This window comes from Triticum aestivum, chromosome 7D (assembly GCF_018294505.1).
Source record: "Triticum aestivum cultivar Chinese Spring chromosome 7D, IWGSC CS RefSeq v2.1, whole genome shotgun sequence".
Lineage (NCBI taxonomy): Eukaryota > Viridiplantae > Streptophyta > Magnoliopsida > Poales > Poaceae > Triticum > Triticum aestivum.
Genome location: NC_057814.1, coordinates 161,998,118 through 162,014,001, shown reverse-complemented (window position 1 = coordinate 162,014,001; position 15,884 = coordinate 161,998,118). Strand labels below are relative to the sequence as shown.

At 42.0% G+C, this 15,884-nt stretch overlaps 1 long non-coding RNA gene across 2 annotated transcripts; it reads right to left on the bottom strand.

The window, feature by feature from the left end:
• Positions 1 to 12,522: 12,522 nt before the first annotated feature.
• On the bottom strand, positions 12,523 to 15,878 carry LOC123168450 (uncharacterized). 2 transcript variants are annotated; one of them, XR_006484357.1, is made up of 5 exons: positions 15,264 to 15,878; positions 14,981 to 15,082; positions 14,497 to 14,800; positions 13,720 to 14,414; positions 12,523 to 12,804 (listed from the first exon to the last, which is right to left on the bottom strand). It is a non-coding gene; the product is annotated as an uncharacterized lncRNA (long non-coding RNA). The 2 variants fall into 2 exon arrangements; XR_006484356.1 differs by having other exon boundaries at positions 13,720 to 13,897.
• Positions 15,879 to 15,884: the final 6 nt, after the last annotated feature.

The following is a 15,884-nucleotide window of genomic DNA, read 5'->3' as shown; positions in this document are numbered from 1 at the left end:
CGTATTACGGAGGAACTCGACGTGATCCTCGTGGACGTTGGAGCCGTCCCAATCCCCGCCATACTGCTCCGTGGCGGGAGGCATGGCGAAAACGAGCGCGGCGGCGGAGGAACGTGTGGTGGAAGAGCGCGGCGGCGAGGCGCTGTTGCAGGAAACGGCGAGAGAAAGAAGACGGTGGAAGGAGAAGGAGCGTGCGAGAGTCTGCCGCTCTCCCCCTCCCCCTACTTATAGCCTCGCGAGGTGAGGCCGGGGAGGCCGGACGTGGGGGGAGACGTGGGATTAACTGCACCCACTCCCCCCACGCCTCGTGATTATTACGCCCTAAAGGCGAGCCGAAACTGCCGCAAGGAGATGTGCGGGCGGTTTCGGGCTGCAGAGAATCCGCGCCTGGGCCCGGGCGTGGATGTGGCGGGCCCCCGCCCTACGGCGACGTCCCGTCGTGCGCGTGGGCTGGCAGGCTTTCTGGCCGAGAGAGGCCACATGGTTCGCTGACGGCAAGTGGCCGGCCCGCGGCCCGGTGCATGCACTGGCGAGCTCCCGCCCTCCGACTCCGGAGTTTTCGACCAAGGCGGCGCGCCTAACCAAAGCCGGCTCCCAGCTGCCGACTTGTCAAAGATAGGAAGCTGATCGAGCTTCTCAACTCCTACTCAACCTCGAAGCCCAACCAGCTTCGGGGACTACTGTCGGAGTAAATGGCCACGGGTAGCCTAACCGACTGCCACTGGTTCTTCTAAAAAAATATCAGGCCTTTGGGCCTTCAAGCACTCCAAGCATCGGACCACCTCCCCTGGCCGGCTACCTCTGAAGCCGACTCACGGAAGGCGGCCCAGCCTCAACAACCTCCCCCCCCCCCGGATATCCGCGGGGTGGCCGACTCCAGGAAGCCGGCCTCGAAGAGCGCCGACTCCAAGAAGCCGGCCGAGACCGCAACCACCAAAGGTACACCCACGTAACGGAGACAAGACGGGGTGTGGCCATAGTGCGGCCCACTACCCCCGAAGCCCGAGGCAGGTATGGCCACAGGAGGCCGTACGGGACGGCCATCTCCCGTTCGGCTCGGCACTGTAGCCATGCTGGCCTCGACGTCACCCACGGCCGACGCCGGTACGACCCACGGGCGGCGGGTCCCTTCGGCCAGAGAGAGGTGCGGAGGCGGCCCGGCCTCCCCCAGTCGGCCAAGGGCGTAGCCGGCCCCCAGAAGTCGGCTACCCCCTCCCTCGAAGCATGCGCCACATTAAGGAGACAAGACGAGGAAGGGCTACAGTGAGAGCCCCCGAGGCGGCCCACTGTAGCCACGCTTACCTCAACGAAGCCCTCGTCATCAAGGGCGAGGCTACAGTAAGCAGCCGCCGACAAGATCTTAGGCGGTGGGGCCGGCCTGTCGACCAAGAGGCCGGCCGTCGGCGGGACCCACTAGTTGGCAGGCCCCAACAGCCGGCGGAGAAGCCGGCGAGCGTAGACACTGACGGCTGGGACCAGAGCCCAGCCGGATTACAATTGTACCCCCGGGCGGTAGGCCTATATAAACCCCCCCGGGGCACCCATGCAAAGGGTGGGCTTCTTAGCATAGCACACACACCATAGAGAGAGAGAAGTGAGAGCTAGCCTTGTTCTTCTTCTCCCTTGAACCCAACAGCTCTAGGAGCGATTGTAGCTACTTTTCCTGATCTAGTGATCATGCGGAGACCCCGCAGAGCAGGACTAGGGGTGTTATCTCCTCGGAGAGCCCCGAACCTGGGTAAGATCCGCCGGCGTGCATGTCTACGCCTCATCCCGTTTCCGGGTACCGGCGACGTTTTATTGGCACCCACAATGATAAGCCACCCGTTGGCATATGTCGCACCTACCACCCGACAAGGGTTTTGGTTAATTTGTGTCTTAAGGTGTTATTCTAGTACGAACTCTATGATAGATCAAACGGAAAGAATAGCTTCATGTTATTTTACTACAGACTCTTGAATAGATCAATCAGAAAGGATAACTTTTATGTGGTTTCGTACCCTACCATAATCTCTTCGTTTGTTCTCCGCTATTAGTGACTTTGGAGTGACTCTTTGTTGCATGTTGAGGGATATTTATATGATCCAATTATGTTATTATTGTTGAGAGAACTTGCACTAGTGAAAGTATGAACCCTAGGCCTTGTTTCAATGCATTGCAATACCGTTTGTGCTCACTTTTATTACTTGTTACCTTGCTGTCTTTATATTTTTCAGACTACAAAAACCTATATCCACCATCCATATTGCACTTGTATCACCATCTCTTCGCCGAACTAGTGCACCTATACAATTTACCATTGTATTGGGTGTGTTGGGGACACAAGAGACTCTTTGTTATTTGGTTGCAGGGTTGCTTGAGAGAGACCATATTCATCCTACGCCTCCCACGGATTGATAAACCATAGGTCATCCACTTGAGGGAAATTTGCTACTATCCTACAAACCTCTGCACTTGGAGGCCCAACAACGGCTACAAGAAGAAGGTTGTGTAATAGACATCAAGCTCTTTTCTGGCGCCGTTGCCGGGGAGGTTAGTGCTTGAAGGTATATCTTTAGATCTTGCAATTGAATCCTTTTTTCTTGTTTTATCACTAGTTTATTTTATAAAAGAAAACTAAAAAATGGAATTGAAGGTGCCTCATATGCTTCATCTTTTTAATGCTTTCGTGAAAATGATGGGAAGGAAAATTGCGCTCAAGTACTAGAAGAAGAATTACATAGAATGCTTGGCATAAAATATGTGAATGATGAGAATGATTGCAATGTTGTTAGTATGAATTCTTTGAATACCCATGATGCTAATGATATGCAAAGCCACAAGCTTGGGGATGCTATGTTTGATGAAGATGATATGTTTAGTCCCCTAAGTTTTGATGAGAATATTTATTATGATGAAAGCATGCCTCGTATTTATGATGATTATATTGATGAAAGTGGGTTTGGAAGAGTGTCAACTTTAGGAAGTAATGATCCCACTATTTTGGAGGGTGTTGAATCTTATTGTGACAATTATGAAAGTGGATTTGGAGAGGTCATGACTTTATTTAGTAATGATTCCACTATCTTGGAAGAGGTTTCAATTGATTATGACAAGAATAAAGTTGCTACTTATGATGATTATTGTGATGACACTTATGCTCTAAAAAGTAGTGATGATTATATTTATAAAACTTTTCATGATTATGATTACCCTTCTTCTGAACATTACTCTTTTAATATGGAAACAATTTATAGTATTCGAGTTTCTTATGATACTCCCACTATTCCGAATGAGAAGAATTTTGCTTATGTGGAGAGTAGTAAATTTTCTATGCTTGTAGATCATGAAAATAATGCTTTATGTGATGGTTATAGTGTTGAATTCATTCATTATGCTACTGAAAATTATTATGAGGGAGGAACATATGCTTGTAGGAATTGCAATAATATCAAGTTTCCTCTCTATGTGCTTAAAATCTTGAAGTTATGCTTGTTTTGCCTTCCTATGCTAGTTGATTATTGTTCCCATAAGTTGTTTGCTTACAAAATCCCTATGCATAGGGAGTGGATTAGACTTAAATGTGCTAGTCATATTCTTCGTGATGCTCTCTTTATGTTTCAATTCTTATCTTTTATGTGAGCATCATTGAAATCATCATGCCTAGCTTGGGGCGTTAAACGTTAGCGCTTGTTGGGAGCCAACCCAATTTTATTTTTGTCCTTTGATTTTTGCACCTGTTTAGTAATAAATAATTCATCTAGCCTCTGTTTAGATGTGGTTTTATGTTTTAATTAGTGTTTGTGCCAAGTAGAACCTTTGGGAAGACTTGGGTGAAGTCTTTGCGATCTTGCTGTAAAAAACAGAAACTTTTGCGCTCACGAGATTAGCTGCCATGTTTTAATGGAGAGTTGTATTAGGTTGATTATTTTTGAAGATGATTAATAGACAAATTCCTCAGCTCCACCCATTTATTTAAGAATTTTTGGAGTTACAGAAGTATTCGAATGATACATATTACTACAGACTGTTCTGTTTTTGACAGATTCTATTTTCTATGTGTTGTTTGCTTATTTTGATGAATCTATGAGTAGTATTGGAGGGTATGAACCATCGAGAAGTTGGAATACAGTATATATTAAAACAATATGAATTTATAATGAGTTCAAAACAGTACCAAAAGTGGTGATTTATTTTCTTATACTAACGGAGCTTACGAGTTTTCTGTTGAGTTTTGTGTTGTGAAGTTTTCAAGTTTTGGGTAAAGATTCGATGGACTATGGAATAAGGAGTGGCAAGAGCCTAAGCTTGAGGATGCCCAAGGCACCCCAAGGTAATATTCAAGGACAACCAAGAGCCTAAGCTTGGGGATGCCCCGGATGGCATCCCCTCTTTCGTCTTCGTTCATCGGTAACTTTACTTGGAGCTGTATTTTTATTCACCACATGATATGTGTTTTGCTTGGAGCGTCATTTTATTTTCTTTTGTTTTGCTTGTTGTTTGAATAACATACCAAGATCTTAATTCTTAAATGTTAGAGAGTCTTCACATAGTTGCATAATTATTCGACTACTCATTGATCTTCACTTATATCTTTCGGAGTAGTTTGTCGTTTGCTCTAGTGCTTCACCTATATCTTTTAGAGCATGGCGGTGGTTTTATTTTGAAGAAATAAATGAACTCTCATGCTTCACTTATATTATTTTGAGAGTCTTTAGAACAGCATGGTAATTTGCTTGGGTTATGAATTTAGTCCTAATATGATGGGTATCCAAGATGGGTATAATAAAAACTTTCATATAAAGTGCATTGAATACTATGAGAAGTTTGATTCCTTATGATTGTTTTGAGATATGAAGATGGTGATATTAGAGTCATGCTAATTGAGTAGTTGTGAATTTGAGAGATACTTGTGTTAAAGTTTGTGATTCCCGTAGCATGCACGTATGGTGAACCGTTATGTGACGAAGTCGGAGCATGGTTTATTTATTGATTGTCTTCCTTATGAGTGGCGCTCGGGGACGAGCGATGGTCTTTTCCTACCAATCTATCCCCCTAGGAGCATGCGCACAGTACTTCGTTTCGATAACTAATAGAATTTTGCAATAAGTATGTGAGTTCTTTATGACTAATGTTGAGTCCATGGATTATACGCACTCTCACCCTTCCACCATTGCTAGCCTCTCTTGTGTCGCGCAACTTTCGCCGGTACCATACACCCACCATATACATTCCTCAAAACAGCCACCATACCTACCCATTGTGGCATTTCCATAGCCATTCCGAGATATGTTGCCATGCAACTTTCCACCGTTCCGTTTATTATGACACGCTCCATAATTGTCATATTGCTTTGCATGATCATGTAGTTGACATCGTATTTGTGGCAAAGCCACCGTTCATAATTCTTTCATACATGTCACTCTTGATTCATTGCACATCCCGGTACACCGTCGGAGGCATTCACATAGAGTCATATTTTGTTGAGTTATAATTCTTGAGTTGTAAGTAAATAAAAGTGTGATGATCATCATTATTAGAGCATTGTCCCAGTGAGGAAAGGATGATGGAGACTATGATTCCCCCACAAGTCGGGATGAGACTCCGGACGAAAAATAAAAAAAATAAAAAAAATGAAAAAAGAAGAGAAAAGGCCCACATAAAAAATACAAAAAAAAGAGAGAAAGAGAGAAGGGGCAATGCTACTATCCTTTTACCACACTTGTGCTTCAAAGTAGCACCATGATCTTCATGATAGAGAAGTCTCCTATGTTGTCACTTTCATATACTAGTGGGAATTTTACATTATAGAACTTGGCTTGTATATTCCAATGATGGGCTTCCTCAAAATGCCCTAGGTCTTCGTGAGCAAGCAAGTTGGATGCACACCCACTTAGTTAATTTTGTTGAGCTTTCATACACTTATAGCTCTAGTGCATCCGTTGCATGGCAATCCCTACTCACTCACATTGATATCTATTGATGGGCATCTCCATAGCCCGTTGATACGCCTAGTTGATGTGAGACTATCTTCTCCCTTTTTGTCTTCTCCACAACCACCATTCTATTCCACCTATAGTGTCCATGGCTCATGCTCATGTATTGCGTGAAGATTGAAAAAGTTTGAGAACGTCAAAAGTATGAAACAATTGCTTGGTTTGTCATCGGGGTTGTGCATGATTTAAATATTTTGTGTGATGAAGATAGAGCATAGCCAGACTATATAATTTTGTAGGGATAACTTTCTTTGGCCATGTTATTTTGAGAAGACATGATTGCTTTGTTACTATGCTTGAAGTATTATTGTTTTCATGTCAATATTAAACTTTTGTTTTGAATCTTCAGGATCTGAATATTCTTTCCACGATAAAGAAGATTACATTGATAAATATGTTAGGTAGCATTCCACATCAAAAATTCTATTTTTATCATTTACCTACTCGAGGACGAGCAGGAATTAAGCTTGGGGATGCTTGATACGTCTCCAACGTATCTATAATTTTTGATTGTTCCATGCTATTATATTATCCATCACGGATGTTTTATATGCTATTTTATATGATTTTTGGGACTAACCTATTAACCTAGAGCCCAGTGCCAGTTTCTGTTTTTTCCTTGTTTTTGAGTATCGTAGAAAAGGAAAACCAAACGGAGTCCAATTGACTTGAAATTCAACGGAGATTTTTTTTGGAACAGAAGAAGCCCACGGAGCATCGGAGATGGGCCATAAGAATCCCGAGGCCACCACGAGGGTGGGGGCGCGCCCTACCCCCCTGGGCGCGCGCCCCTGCCTCGTGGCCGCCTCGGGGACCCCCCCTGACTTGTTCCCGATGCCAACACCTCTTATATATACCCAAACTTCCAGAAAGAAACCTAGATCGGGAGTTCTGCCGCTGCAAGCCTCTGTAGCCACCAAAAACCAATCAGGACCCTGTTCCGGCACCCTGCCGGAGGGGGGATCCCTCACCGGTGGCCATCTTCATCATCCCAGCGCTCTCCATGACGAGGAGGGAGTAGTTCACCCTCGGGGCTGAGGGTACGTACCAGTAGCTATGTGTTTGATCTCTCTCTCTCTCTCTCATGTTCTTTGAGGTCATACGATCTTGATGTATCGCGAGCTTTGCTATTATAGTTGCATATTATGATGTTTCTCCCCCTCTACTCTCTTGTAATGGATTGAGTTTTCCCTTTGAAGTTATCTTATCGGATTGAGTCTTTAAGGATTTGAGAACACTTGATGTATGTCTTGCATGTGCTTATCTGTGGTGACAATGGGATATTCACGTGATCCACTTGATGTATGTTTTGATGATCAACTTGTGGGTTTTGTAACATTGTGAACTTATGCATAGGGGTTGGCACACGTTTTCGTCTTGACTCTCCGGTAGAAACTTTGGGGCACTCTTTGAAGTTCTTTGTGTTGGTTGAGTAGATGAATCTGAGATTGTGTGATGCATATCGTATAATCATACCCGCGGATACTTGTGGTGACATTGGAGTATCTAGGTGACATTAGGGTTTTGGTTGATTTGTGTCTTAAGGTGTTATTCTAGTACGAACTCTATGATAGATCGAACGGAAAGAATAGCTTCATGTTATTTTACTATGGACTCTTGAATATATCGATCAGAAAGGATAACTTTGAGGTGGTTTCGTACCCTACCATAATCTCTTCGTTTGTTCTCCGCTATTAGTGACTTTGGAGTGACTCTTCGTTGCATGTTGAGGGATAGTTATATGATCCAATTATGTTATTATTATTGAGAGAACTTGCACTAGTGAAAGTATGAACCCTAGGCCTTATTTCAACGCATTGCAATACCGTTTGTGCTCACTTTTATTACTTGTTACCTTGCTGTTTTTATATTTTCAGATTACAAAAACCTATATCTACCATCCATATTGCACTTGTATCGCCATCTCTTCGCCGAACTAGTGCACCTATACAATTTACCATTGTATTGGGTGTGTTGGGGACACAAGAGACTCTTTGTTATTTGGTTGCAGGGTTGCTTGAGAGAGACCATCTTCATCCTAAGCCTCCCACGGATTGATAAACCTTAGGTCATCCACTTGAGGGAAATTTGCTACTGTCCTACAAACCTCTGCACTTAGAGGCCCAACAACATCTACAAAAAGAAGGTTGTGTAGTAGACATCAACTGCTATTAAATATCTTATGGAGAAGAAAGATGCTAAACCTAGGCTTATTCGTCGGGTTCTCTTGTTATAATAATTTGATTTGCATATTATTGATAGAAAGGGAGCTGAGAACCACGTTGCAGATAACTTGTCTAGGTTAGAAAATGTTCTTGATGACCCACTACCTATTGATGATAGCTTTCTTGATGAGCAATTAAATGTCATAAATGCTTCTCGTAATGCTCCATGGTATGCTGATTATGCTAATTATATTGTTGCTAAATTTATACCACCTAGTTTCACATACCAGCAAAAGAAAAAGTTTTTCTATGATTTAAGACATTACTTCTGGGATGACCCACACCTTTACAAAGAAGGAATAGATGGTTTTATTAGACGTTGTGTACCTGAGCATGAACAGGAACAGATCCTATGCAAGTGCCACTCCGAGTCTTATGGAGGGCACCACGCTGGAGATAGAACTGCACATAAGGTATTGCAATCTAGGTTCTATTGGCCTACTCTCTTTAAAGATGCCCGTAAGTTTGTCTTATCTTGTGATGAATGCCAAAGAATGGGTAATATTAGTAGATGTCAGGAAATGCCTATGAACTATTCACTTGTTATTGAACCATTTGATGTTTGGGACTTTGATTATATGGGATATTTTCCTTCCTCTAATGGGTATACACATATTCTAGTTGCTGTTGATTACGTTACTAAGTGGGTAGAAGCTATTCCAACAGGTAGTGTTGATCATAACACTTCTATTAATATGCTCAAAGAAATTATGTTTCCGAGGTTTGGAGTCCCTAGATATTTAATGACTGATGGTGGTTCACATTTTATTCATGGTGCTTTTCGTAAAATGCTTGCTAAATATGATGTCAACCATATAATTGCATCTCCTTATCATCCTTAGTCAAGTGGTCAAGTAGAATTGAGCAATAGAGAGATTAAATTAATTTTGCAAAAGACTGTTAATAGATCTAGAAAGAATTGGTCTAAGAAACTTGATGATGCTTTGTGGGCTTATAGAACTGTTTATAAGAATCCTATGGGTATGTCTCCATATAAAATTGTTTATGCAAAAGCATGTCACTTACCTCTTGAGCTAGAACATAATGCATATTGGGCTATTAAAGAGCTCAACTATGATTTCAAACTTGCCGGTGAGAAGAGGCTATTTGACATTAGCTCACTTGATGAATGGAGAACCCAAGCCTATGAGAATGCCAAGTTGTTTAAAGAAAAAGTTAAAAGATGGCATGACAGGAGGATACAAAAGCGTGAGTTTAATGTAGGTGATCATGTTTTGCTATACAACTCTCATTTAAGATTTTTTGCAGGAAAACTTCTCTCTAAATGGGAAGGCCCTTACATTATCGAGGAGGTCTATCGTTCCGGTGCCATAAAAATCAACAATGCCGAAGGTAAAAATCCAAAGGTGGTAAACGGTCAAAGACTCAAACATTATATCTCAGGTACTCCCATAAATGTTGAGACCAATATAATTGATATCGTAACACCGGAGGAGTACAAAAGGGACACTTTCTAGAATGTTTCAGACTCCGAAAAGGAATAGGTATGTGGTATGGTAAGTAAACCGGCTCCATAACGTTTCCAATGATAAGTTTTCTCCGATTTGGAATATTTAAAAAATTAGGAAAATTAAAAGTAGTCCGAAAGAGACACGAGGCCACCACAAGGGTGCAGGGCGCGCCCTACCCCCCTGGGCGCGCCCCCCGACCTTGTGGCCACCTCGTGTGCCCTCCGGACTCCGTTTTCTTGCACGATACTTCTTATGGTCTGTAATATTCATTATATAATCCCTCGAAGGTTTTGACCGCCATACCACGACAATATCCCATGTTTTTGTTTTGAGTTGTTTTTTGCCAGAGTTCTCAAGGCCAGGCATCATATCGCCTCCCTCCTCCAACAACGCGGGCGATGATGCTTGGCTAATGAAGATAGAGATGAAGAGAGAAGAACTTGGAGAGATCAACAAGGGTGATAAGATCAAGAAGGTCGCGGGAGATCAAGTTCCGGCAGCAGAAGAAGAAGAGATCCTCCAACCTTACTATAATCATCTTACTCCTACTGAAATTGAAGCTTTCAAGAGTATGATGAATAAAAGTTGTTGAGAGTTGACAAACTTAGTTTTGGTCATTGTTGCAATTAATAGGAAGTAATAAAGAAAGAGAGGTCTCACATATAAATATACTATCTTGGACATCTTTTATAATTGTGAGCACTCATTAAAATATGACATCCTAAAAGGTTGATGTTGGACAAGGAAGACAACATAATGAGTTATGTTCGCTTATATCCGAATAGAAGTTATATTGTCTTGGATCGTCCAACATGTTGAGCTTGCTTTTCCCTCTCATGCTAGCAAAATTCTTTGCACCAAGTAGAGATACTACTTGTGCTTCCAAACTTCCCTAAACCCAGTTTTGCCATGAGAGTCCACCATACCTACCTATGGATTGAGTAAGATCCTTCAAGTAAGTTATCATCGGTGCAAGCAATAAAAACTGCTCTTTAAATATGCATGATTTATTAGTGTGAAGAAAATAAGCTTTATACGAACTTGTGATATGGAAGAAATAAAAGCGCGGACTGCATAATAAAGATCATTATCACAAGCGGCAATATAAAGTGACGTTCTTTTGCATTAATATTTTATGCATCCAACTATAAAAGAGCATGACAGCCTCTGCTTCCCTCTGCGAAGGGCCTATCTTTTACTTTTATCTTCTTCCCTTATACATGAGTCATGGTGATCATCACCTTTCCTTTTTACACTTTTTCCTTTGGCAAGCTCTATGTGTTGGAGAGATCCGTGTGTGTGTGTGTGTGTGTGTGTGTCTATATATATATATGGGCTATTCTGTTTCGCGTAACAGAATATTATTCTGTTACCCTACTTGAACTGATGGCTTCAGGCGGTTGTACTGATGGTCTTCATCTCGTCGAACTGATCGTCTTTTCGTCGGAATGGGGCGTGTAATATATCGTTGGAAAGCTCTTGACATCTACATTACAAATATATAGGATTTTTTTTGTAAAATCATCATGGTTTAAAAGCAGTTTTGAAAAAACCGTTTTTTCAAAACCGAAAACGTGAATCGTATTTTGGACTCAATTTTCAAAAGGTTTGTCGGAATTGAGCAAATAAGATGGCATTGGAAAGCTAGTTAAAATCCGCATCTTCCATATATCTACTGTTTTTTCAAATTATATATAATTTAAAAGTAATTTGAAAAATGGTGAAATTCTAGGCGAAACGTATTTTCGCTTTTTTTCAAAAGGTTTGTCGGATTGACGCAAATGATACGGCGTTGGAAACTATGGAAAATGTGCAACTTTTTCGTATAGAAATGTTTTTCTAATTCATTACGGTTTAAAAACGAATTCGAATACGGTCAAATTTGATTTTGAACGCGATTTTTTTAAAAAGTTTGTCGAAATGGGGCGAATAATATACCGCTGGATAGCTATCGAGAATGCGAAACTTAGTCATGTTGAACGTTTTCTCTACTTCGCAACCGTTTAAGAGTAATTTTGAATACGGTGAAACTCATCGTGTTGTTTTTTCGGTCGAAAAACAGAGTACTGGTACTGATCTATTTGTTTGTTTGAACTGAGGTATTGTTCACAGTAGTTTTGAATGGTTCCGAGAAAAGGGTACTTGAACGGATGTCTATATTGTTTTGTACTAAGCGTGTTTTTAAAGAGTTCAATTTGTTTTTTGCAATGATGTTTTGGACTTCTCTCGTTCCGCGACTTGAACTTTTACCATTTGAAATTTCATTTTTTTTTTGCTTGAGTTTTTTCCCAAACTTATCTGGGACGTCATGTTTGACCTTACAATTTTTTTATTTGTGAACTTGTAGTTTTTTCCATTTATTAAGTTGCTTTTTTTCCTTCAAACTTTTATTGCTATCAAATTTGTTTGCAAATTTATTGCGCCTCGAGTCAAAACTGATGCAAAAATATTCCGTCAAACTGCTACTAAATTACCGAATTTGTTTGTAATGAGATATTTTTCACGGTCCAAAATGATTAGGGGTTGAGCACTTAAACGTACTGATCTATGTGTTTGCTTGTACTGAGGTATTTTTCAGAGTACACATGTTTAGGAGTCCAGCACTTGAACTTATAGAAGTGAAACTTTTAGGTTTTAATCTAAAATGTGTTTAGACGTGTCGTCATCACCGAATTTGCATGCGTTATATAGTTGAATATGCTGAATTTATTTCCCAAAAAATGTTTTGTGTTTTCTTTTTCTTAGAACTTCCTTTAATTTCATAGACGAACTAACCACGTTTAATTTTTTAAACTTATATGCTAGTAATACATGAACTTTCCATACACGATCGGAAGTATATACAGTTGCTTTTAGGAAATAACTTGAGTAGCAGATATATCAAAAATGGAATGGCAACACATACAAGAAACACAGTTGTCTACATTTGTCCATAGTACAAAATCCAATACTGGCAGTAATTGAAACAGAAATTACACCCTTTGATCTAGAACTTGCTCTACGACAGCCTTCCAACTTTTATGTATGACCTTGAGTAGCAGATTAAGTGAACTTTTCCCATACATATTCCTTATGAGTGGTCCTTCTCCAGCAGCATGTATTTGGTCTCGGTGGGTGGGGAGCCTTCCATTCCTGCAACCAAAAAATTCACCGTTGATTTTCTCTAAACAGATACCAAATCATCAAAAGATTGCAAACTCGGACTTGTACTCTTAGTAAAAAGGTACACCATGTACTGGATTGTGGATTGCATTGACAAAAAATCATTATTTGCCAGGGAGGGAGTGAGCTACCATATAATATAAAGCTGAACTCTCTCCAACACACATCAAAATATATTTTTACGGTTGTTCTGTATGAACTAATGACGAAATACACATTGAACTGATAATAATGTATTAATTATTCATATAGGAAACATGTTCTTCTCCACATGGACTGATATTCTAACACACAGAGAATTGTTTCCATGTTTTTCTAAGAACCAAGGATAGAATAAATAGTGATTTCCCAGGGTCTCATTGCAGATCAAACGGTTTGTCGGATGGGGTCAATGTACAAATTCATGTAAAAAGAACCAAGCAAGTTCATGTTCAGTAACATTAGAAGTTACCAAACAAACCTAAAAATATTTATGTACTTTGAAATACTTTATTTTTACTTCCCAAATACTCCATTTGTTTTGAAATATGAACTTCTATATTTATTTCCTTAGAACTTGTTATCTTTTCCCTGTGAATTCCATGGGGTTTTTGTGTTTCATTATTTTTGTTTATCTTGTTTTCTATTTTTGTATAAACTTATAGGGTTATACATGTTGAACTTATAGACCAGCGGCGCTTGGAGGCAGGGGGTAGGCGGCGGCGACGCGCTGGACTACGCCGGACATTTTTTCTACACTAGATAGTGTGTAGACATGCTACCAAGGTCTCACACATGTTTTGCTAGAACAAGTTGAACTGAATATCTTTTCATTTGAACTTTGAAAGAAGCTACAACTTCTGTTGCCCAAATGTGTATATAATTTCAAGTTTTCCAAGCACGTACCTTCTGTTCTTGTTTGTTGACGGGCACGCCGCCCCTACTTCTGTGGACTGACGGCGCCGACGAAGTAGAGCTGAAGGAGTGAGGATCACGAGCAACCTATGGACTGAAACTCACTGCGAATGGTTCGACACCAACGACATCTTTGGAAGGGCAATGACAGTCAACATCTTATAGCCTCCTATTTTGATAAAATAGCTAAACTTATTAGCAATAAAATAGCTGATATGATGGAGTAAACAGTAAGACAGTTTTGGATTTCCTGCACTCCACAATTGATTGAAAACAGAGTAGGTTCATTTTAGCAAGTCAAGATTCGGAAACTAAATCAATCAAAGCACACACATGTAATCCTCAACAGCCATCATCAAACTAAACTTGATTTGCAATTTCTTCAGAAATTAGAACAAATAGAGGACAACCGAGCGACGAGCAGAGAGCCTCCTTACAGTGAAGAAATAGGGGCTGACGGGGATGGCAGTGGACATCCAGAACTAGAGGATCCTGAAGGACTCAAATTTTATTATTAGTTCATTATAGTAATCCTAATCAGTTGGTCTTTTTAGTACTCTGCAAGGTGCCACATCTGTACTAACTATAGCGATGTATTTTGTACTGCCCAAAAACACACTTGCAAGATGAACCGAAGGGGAGCTCCATCATCTGCAAGATGAACTGAAAATGCCGACTATGGTGACCTGAAGAATCACGAGATGTTGAACTGAATATACACAAGAGAAGGAGATGAACGTATAGGGGGAGGTGGGGAAAAGCGGGCACCTCCTCAGCTGTGGCGTCGAACGGCTTAGCGCTGTGTTGCTGAGCGGCCGAGGGTGGCGGCTGTGAACAGCCGGGGCGCTGCAGCGATAGAGCCCCACCAGCGGGAAGAGGTAGCCATCAATCATCTTTCAGGAGAGCAGCACCAACCACTTCAACGCATCTTTTTTACATGTCATACCGTCTACTATTTCCTTGCTAAGGTGCATGATAATGACTAGCCATTTCCCGGATGCAGAATCTTTGTGCAGTGTTTAACAGACAATAATTCAGAATTCTTTTACAGTGCCTGATTGAGTCCTTCTCCCTACAAAGGAAGATGCAGTCAAATTTTCCCACACTTCTCAATCAACAACAGCACACATGAAACAAGCAGTGCAAATTAATCCTTAACCCAAGGAAATCAAGTAAGGAACTAAGTCAAACATGTTCAAGTTTGACTAACTCTCTATATTAGCATCTAGATCAGAAAAGCAAAAAATAATACCTGCACAATTTCACTTAGATCATCCTCCATGTGCAACACCTCACACGCCTTCGTTCCAATAGCAATGAAGTCTGAATCAAACTTCTCGTAGGACTCGAGTGCCTACAAGGATGAGGTCACATGACATCAATACTGGAGTCACTAGGGGAACATATGAGAAGCAAGACATCAGGAGGGATCTAAGATACAAATGAGCATTGTCGTAGATGAGCATGAGCGCAGCACGAATGTAACAAAAGGGATCCCAACCAACGCATCACATAAGATATAGTTGGGATATAACCTGCGAGTATTCCAGTAGGAAATGAGCCAATTCACTGATGGGAAATGCTTCCTTTGAGCAAGCTTTTTATTTAATCCTCAGAAGACCTGCAAACAACAAGCACAAAAAAACCTGTCCTTTGCCATGCGTTCCTTCAAGCAGTGCACACGCACAATGGGAATGAGCAAATAACACACACAAAAATCATTTACGGCGAGCGAGGCTGCTTGCAAGGTCAGAGCAACCGAGCAGCACAGGAGGGAGTTGGCCGCGGCTGGAGTGCGGGGCGCGTGGCAGGTCTCCGGTCGTCGGAGGGGCGTGCGCGACGCAGGGCTGGTCGCCGGATGGAGTGCGGGGCATTCGTAGCCGGGCCAGTGGGTTGGGGCGGGTGAATTCCTGGGCCACGGTGGTTTTAGTGCAGGAGCTAGGCGTCCATGCATGGAGGAGCCGGCGGGCGGCAAGACAATGAACGGCCTGGGGTTGAGGCGTTGAACTGCCTGTACGCGACAGCGGAGCGATAGTGGCGGGTCGATCCAGTGCAGGACGACAGCGGCGGCGCCGGTTGGGTTTTGGGGCTGTGGCAGGATCTGGGGAGGGGCGCCAACCGCGGCAGAAGGTTGGGGGCGGTCGTCGCGGCGGGAG